Raw genomic sequence first — 8289 nt, 5'->3', positions numbered from 1 at the left:
AGAAGCTTCTTTCTTCAATATACAAAAGGGAAAGGACAGGAGAAAGAGACACCCCACCAATACTTTGATTCACACTGGAGTTTCTCTTATTTTGATTTTTTTTTTTTATTGTTTAAATAACTTGTTTTTAAAAAATCACATTTATTACATCTCATTTTGGAAATTTAACAGTATTATTTTCGTTACAGATAAATTTTGAGAAAACAAAGCTTAAAGAAAAAGCAATATTACATTTTATAGATTATGTTTTTTTAATTTAATGAATGTCATATTTTTTATTTATTTTTCATAAAAACATAAAATCATTTTAAATTTATTTAAATGTATTAATTAGGAAGATGATCTTTATATTTTTTATGACTTTTAATACTAGTGAAGCAAATTATTAATACATTAAGTATGATACTGTCTAAATTGGAAAATAATTCTCTATAATTTTTTTTTTTTAGGTAGGGCGACAAGCGTCAACCCTCAGGGACGTACGTGGGGCAGGGGTATTGATGCAGCGGTATACTCGAACTGTTGATTCGCGCACGAATACCAAAGATCAAGTCTTCAAAACCCGTTGATCAAAGATAGCCAGGAATTGAAAAAGAGAGTAAATTTTATTACTCAAGAAAATAACTATTACAAAAGCCGATCATACTCTGCCCTATGAAAGCTTACATTAAATAGGGAAAAATCAAAGATATGAAAAATATTCCTAAAAGCGGAGATAATTCGATAATATACCAAAAATGGTAGAATTTTTCAAATACCCAGCAAAGAAATAAAAGAGTTAACAAAATAAATGCTAACGCTATAAACGACTACAAATCGTAGATTTCTAGCAAACGAATAGCGAAATCAATTATTACTAAAAATAGCAAAATCGGGGTTTTGAGGCCCTAAACGATGGAATTTGGTCGAAATCATGATGACTCACGAGTTTGCACACAGAACTCGTGACTTTAGTCCGCTGGGTCTGCTTTCCCATCAAACTAGGCCCAAGAAACCCAAAAACTCCACCGCCTGGGCGAATTACTAAAATACCCCTTATTACTCGAGTCTCACTTTCGCATGAACGCAGCATGTCATCTCCTCGATACGGCCCGTCACGTGCATCGCCGCCACGTCCCTCACTATCTCGGAAAGCGGGAGGCCTGCTCATGGGAATCGAACTCGCGCCTCCCCAACACGAGGGGACTCGGGGTACCGCTGGGCTCCTCACCCATTGGTGATTCTCTATAATTTTATAATCAATAATTAGACACTAATTTGAATTTATAACCAAAATATAGTTTGTATTAAATGGCTTAATTGTTTGCTATATTGACACAAAACATATAAATACCTCATATAATTAATACAAAGTATGTAATTTTCTAAATTTTAATTTTCCTTTGTTATGGTATCAAAGCATCTATAAAAATTTATTTTATTTTTATTTTTATTTTTTACAAAATGAACAAATCACATCAAAAAACATACACATATACATATACGGAGTTAATAGCTTAACACGTGTCTTCACTCTAAGATCATATTTGGATAGGTCAAAACTATGGCATAATCCATACAATATACCATAATTTAATATTTTTTAAGAATTATGTCATATGAGTTATTTGGGTACTTAATTTAAAGTATAAAATTATATCATAATATGAGTATTATGTCATTAAAAAAATATTTCACCAAGAGTGGAATATTTTCTCATTGTAAAAGTTTCTTTTTTTCTCGATCCAGCCACCGCCACTTGTCCGGCTGACCTCCGGCAATCCACTAGTGGTCCAACCACCATTCAGCCAACCTCCGGTGATCCACCGGTGGTCTGGTCGGCCTCCGGCCGATCTCCGACTGATTTTTGTAATTTTTTTATTTTATTAACCAAGCACTCATTCTGTAAAAATAACATATATCACAATTTCTATAATAATCACCTGTATTTCTTACATAATAAAATTATGTCATATTTTTTTTATCTTATAACCAAACGTAACTTTTTTTTTTACAAAAACAAAAACCACGAACATTCCTACTTATTTTATTAGCCTCTTTGCTTATTGTAAAAGCAATGTTAAATAATTTTTATTTAATTACTCATCTTGAGTACATGCTTTGTCAGAGAACACCATAACATCAATTGAAAACCTACCTTTAAAATCCCTTTAAGATCATTGTGAGAAGAACTATTGTTTATAGGAAAAAATGACAATAATCAAAATCAAATAGTTTTTGCTCTGGAGTTTAAGTATCATCATAACATCATTATATCTTGACATTTATATTAAAAACTTATTTCATGTGCTCCAGCAAAATATATTTATCTTATATGATACATTTTAGCAAGCATGTGACATGAGCCGCTTATAATAATATTTCGTGCCTTAAAATAAAGTTAATGCATATTTAGGGCTTGCTTGGATTGGTTTTAAAAAAAATGTTTTTTTAAAGTTTTATGGAAGCACTTTTATAAAAAAAGTACTTTTAAAAGTAAGTTAAGTGCTTATGCATATATTTTTTTTTTTTTTATTAGAAGTACTTTTGCAGTTGTGAAATTATTTGGATGTTTATTTCAAAAGTACTTTTATAATGATAAATTACTAAAATAGTCATTTACTGAATTATGATAATAACTCAATAATTATACATTACTCACATGTCTTACTTAACAAATAAATAATATTTGTCACTATTGTTGTTATTAAATTAAATGTGTTATTATTATTATTGTTGTTGTTGTTGTTATTGTTTTTTTGTTGTTGTTGTTCTCATTATTATTATTGTCGACGGTATTATTATTATTATTATTATTATTATTATTATTATTATTATTATTATTATTCCAAAGATTAAGTGAGAGTTTGCACTCTTGATCGGTAGTTGGAATTCAATCGCGAAGATGTGACAATGATGGATCGGCAGATTGAAGTCGAGATGGGGAGGACTTCGGCTGATTTGAGATGGGGATGAGAGAATTTGAGGAAATATAAAAGCATGTAATTTTTTGGATTGGCTGAGGCATTTTAGTAATTGCACTTAACCACTCAACTTATCAAAAACATCTTATTTTCATAAGTTGTACTTTTACAGCTTATAAAATAAGCTGTATTTGGGTTTATTTCACAACTTGAGCTTATCCAAAAAAAGCCCATCCAAACACAAATAAAAACCTCATAAGCACTTAACTCATAAGTTAAGTGCTTTTGGGTCAGCTATAAGCTGATCCAAACAACCCCTTAATTAATTACTCTTTAGTCATATTAATATTCAAAAATCCCCAACAAACTTATACAGAATAGAAAATGAACTAAGAATATGATATATGTTATGAATATTATAAATGGACGGCAACTGTAACAATAACACTATAGCAGGCGGCATTACTGTAGCATCCTTTCAAATGACACTATAGCAGCCGTCACACTGTAGTAGATGCCCAAGTGATATTGTAGTAGCCGCCAGCATTGTTACTATTTCACTTACCAGTGTATTTTGGGCCGTTGGATCGAATCAAATCTAACCGTCCATTCAAATCCTGAATACCTATAAATACCCCCTTTTCACTTATATTATTTTTGTATGATATAGAAGAGAATAAGAGATAGATAAGAGGAAGGAAGAAGAAGAAATAAATTATCAAAGTATTTGGTAAATATTCTGGCTTTTATTATTCTCTTTATACTTATAATATATTCATGAAAATTTATATATATATTTACATTGAGGATGAATTATTACTTGATTATATAATAATATAAATGATATAACTCAATTTGTATTAGCAAGTAATGAAAATAAAACTATACAACCATCAATGACTGTTAGAGCGTGAGCTCTATAATTGATATTATTTGACACGTATAAAAGCTGACGTGGCAAAAGCAATGATTTGACAAACAAGGTGACAAGGATGATGACACAGCAAATGACTAGGCACTTGATGATGTGGCAAGAAGTGACAATGAAGACTAGAAGATCATAATAGGAGCTTTTGTTTGAAGAATCTCTCTTGAAGAGCAAGTATATCTTAGATATGATTTAATCTATTTTTGGTAAGATCAAAGATGATAAAATCTAATCTTGGTAAACTTTTTTCTTATGAGAGATTTATTGAAGACCATGTGAATGATATTCTAAAGAGAAGAATAATCTATTGTAGGCAAGTATGAAGATCATCTCTTGGAGGCCAAGGATTGCATGGAGCATACTTTAGTGTAAAGCTATTTGGAGATACAAACTAAGAAAGGCAAAGGTATAAGCCAACATAATTCTCAAGGCCATAATTAACAAAGCAATTTGAAAGAAAGATCCAAGCTATTTGATAATACAAGCTATCTTTGGCAAGTGCTTAGATTTGGAAGAAGTTTGATGATTGTTAAAGACCAAACTTGGATGAATGGAGATCAAGTTTGGAAAGAAGATCGTAGAGATCTTTAAAGACCATATTTGGTAAGATGGATTCGCGCATTGGTGGGTGCTACCCTTGATAAGTGCTTGAATGAATATATTTTATTATTATTTTTCATAGCACTTTGCATGTAACTGTTGAATATATGATTGAATTGGTGCTTAATTCACTTCTATTTTGTATTCAAGCTAGAATGAGGACATATTGATAAAGAGGAATAAATTTGAGGCGATTTGAGCTAATTTTGAAAGAAGAATAGAGTTTTTAGAGTGAATTACAGGCAAGCTTATGGATATTATTACGGGCATACTATACCAGTGCATTATATCACTGTTTACGGCACTCTTACGAGCAGGCTAGGGACGATGTAAAATATTGTAGCAGTGTGATATTCATGGTTACTGTAGCAAATTACTATTTATGGTCACCGTTAAAGGTTGGTTACGGTTATAAGCTCCAACCTGAGAACCATACGGGCAATTGTTACGGCGTAAGGGTTACTATGGCGGCATATATAAGAACTACCGATTCCTGAGTTATAAAAGCCAAAAATTAAGGCTTTTGGGGGCTTCTTCTCTACTCTTTGGCTGCCCTTTTGGGTCGAGATTTGGGGGGTTTTTCCTTGGATATCTTGCCGGAGAAGGAAGAAAACAAGAGGGAGAGATTAGGAGAAGGTTCAAAACTTCAAGGAAGCCGTTCGTGGAGAGATCTCGATGTTGATTTTCGGGAATCTTTGAAAAAATTCATCTATCCAAGGAGATTGCGAACTTTGAGGGAGTTTTGTTATTCTCTTTATGTATTTTAATTCCTTTATATTGGATTGTTGGTCTCCAATGATGAAGAACTAATTTTCATGGTGTTTGGGCATAGTTAAACTCTAGAGTTTATTGTTTTGACATTGGTTGTTGGATCTTTGATACTTAAATTGTTTCTTAATTGTAATCATATCTATGTGAATACTTGGTTGCTAATGAGGTGAAAGCCTTAACTATCATGTTTGATGTGGTATATAACGAGTAGAAATATCCAACTAGTATAGACATGCCATGATTAGAGGGAATCGTGAGTAAACCTGGTGATAGGGATGCAAGTGTATGTGCCGATCGCATAATAAAGTGTGTGTAAGTACAAAGTGTCGCATTAACACTCTATGAAACTTTATTGTAGGCTAATAAAAATCTCTTAAGTAGATAATCTCCCCTCAAAGAGAGAGATTATCCCTAATCAGAATACAGAGTAGAAATGCGATTTTTTCTAAAATCCACTCCACGTGATTGTAAAGAGCATGGAGATTATCACTAACCACTCGGAAGGATTGTGGGAGACAAAGTCTCCTAGATACCCTAACCAGAGGTGTACCCACTATTATCTAAAATTGCGGTAAGCCTATACTAGGTGGGAATTTCTTCTCGTCACGTAGCAATACAAGGTATAATAACCAAGGTTGTCAGACCCGGCCCGGGCAATGACCCGGCTAAGCCCAGGGGTCAGGGGTCAATGGGTTCGACCGGGTCAAACCGGGGTTGAACCGGGGTCAATAATTAAATGTAAAAAATATAATAATAATTAATAATAAGCAAATATAATATTAAACCCATAATTATATTATAAAAACATACTCAAATTTGATATTTAAATTGATAAATGACCTTATATACGATGAGAGTTTTCTAATTATGTCATTTATTTTTTTACATTTTTTTAAATATTTACAAATTTAATATATTAATATATAATTATCGAACTTCTCGATGTTATTTATTTATTTGTTTATTGGTTGATTTTTGTTAAAATAAATAAGAAATTTAATTCACTAATTCTTTATATCTCAATTGAGTTTTTTTATTTTTGTTTTTAAATTTTTCTTATATTTTTTTATTTAATTAAAAATACTTTTAATTTTTATATTTTTTTATAATAAAAATTACACTCATTTATTGTTTTTATTTTTCTTAATAAATTAAATTTTTTTAGAAAGTATTTACATAACACATTAATATATTTTTATTTTTTTAAATGTTAATTTTTTTGTTGGTATGTTTATGATATATATATATATATTGTAATTCTATTTATTGATTATAAATTATAAATTAATATTAATAAATATACACGATTTTTGTGATTTTTTTAATGAGAAAATAATAATAAATTATTAAATAATATAAAAATTAAACATTATGACCCTAATCGACTCGGCCGGGTCAACCGGTTCCCGTTGAATCGCCCGGGTCACCGGGTTAACACCGGGTTTTTTTAATCACCCGGGTCATGGGGTATACCCGGCCGGCCACATGGCGGGTTCCCCGGTTTTTTTCCGGTTGAACCGGCCGGGCCGGTCCGGGTCTGACAACCTTGATAATAACTAGGGCTTTTGTTTTGTTAGCAACCAAACATTCAATTACACAATTAGACTCAAATAGATATGATTGTAAATAAGGAATCTATTAAAGTATCAAAGATCAAACAACCAAAGTCAAGAAAATAAGTCCTAGAACTCAACTATGCCCAAACATCTACAAATTAGCCCTCTATTAGTGGAGGGCAAGCATTCAAGATACAAAGAATAGAGAAAAACATGAGATCTATGAAAACCCACTTTTTAATCTCTAGGATGAAGAGTCACCGAAGAAGCTTCCATGCATGCCGTCAAGATAAGCTTGACGGCTAAGATCTTATCTTGACGGCTAAGATCTTCAATCCCCTTAAATGTAGGACCAAATCCCTCTCCAAATCACTCCTAAAGTGCTAGATATTCATCTATTTTCTTCTCAACCTTGCCTCCAAGAATCGCCCACAAAAGAATAAAAAGATAGGATAGAGAATGTCCTAAAAATTCTCATAAGTTTTATTTATACCCGACTACTTGCAGGCTACTTACGGGCATAAGGACTAGGCCGTAAGGAAGCTGACTAGGCCGTAAGGGAGTTGGGAAAGATTGTCGCGAGCCTTACAGGATAACTTACAGCTGCAAGCTTTGTCCGTAAGGTCTTCTGCTTATATTGTGGTCCAACTTACGACCGTAAGCGCTGGACCATAAGCTTCACTGTTCTGCTTCTTGTGACCACCCTTACGGGCGTATGTTGTAGTCGAAAGATCCTCTAGATGGTCCTTATGGACGTAAGCCTTGCCCATAAAGTCCTTTGACTTGGCTTTGAATCCCCCTTATGAGCATAAGAATGCCCACAAGATTTTCTGAAATTGACTTACGGCCGTAAGGACGACCGTAAGCTGCTCGTAAGCCATCTAGCTTGCCTTGTCCTTAATACAATGATGCAAAGAGAGCTCAAAACTCATCATTTTTTGTCTAGAATGCTTTCTTTGGCTCTCACTCATCTTTATGCACTGCCCCAAGCCTATTTAATACAAAACACACTGTATTTAGTATCAAATTCCACAATATGATTTTAATATATGCCAATTGAGTGTATAAATTAATATGAAATGCATGAACATTATACACTCATCACCTAGGTATTGGGTATTTTCGAGACTATGTCTCTCTCAATTCTCCAGAGTGAGTTATTGGCAATCTCTATGCTCTTTGCAATCATGTGGAGTGGATTTTAGGAGAAATCACATTTCTGCTATGTATTTGGATTATGGATAATCTCTCTCTTTGGGGGAGATTATCTATTTAAGAGATTTTCATTAGCTCACAATGAGATTTTATAGAGCGTTAATATGATTGTGCAGATGTCAGTGTCAGCTTTATACCTATTTAGTTACTCTTCTCTTGAGAAATCAGGATTTAGTATAATTCTGGAAACCCCTCTGTTCAAATAAGATTGCATACCTAGACAATCTTTGTCATGTACTTTATAACCTTAAAAGAATACTATGCCCGGACATCATCTCTTCCCTTGATTTCTTTCCAGTTTTATTTTCGTATTTCT

The sequence above is a fragment of the Dioscorea cayenensis genome, chromosome 6, assembly GCF_009730915.1.
Source record: "Dioscorea cayenensis subsp. rotundata cultivar TDr96_F1 chromosome 6, TDr96_F1_v2_PseudoChromosome.rev07_lg8_w22 25.fasta, whole genome shotgun sequence".
NCBI classification, from domain to species: domain Eukaryota; kingdom Viridiplantae; phylum Streptophyta; class Magnoliopsida; order Dioscoreales; family Dioscoreaceae; genus Dioscorea; species Dioscorea cayenensis.
Note: the sequence above shows the minus strand (reverse complement) of the source record.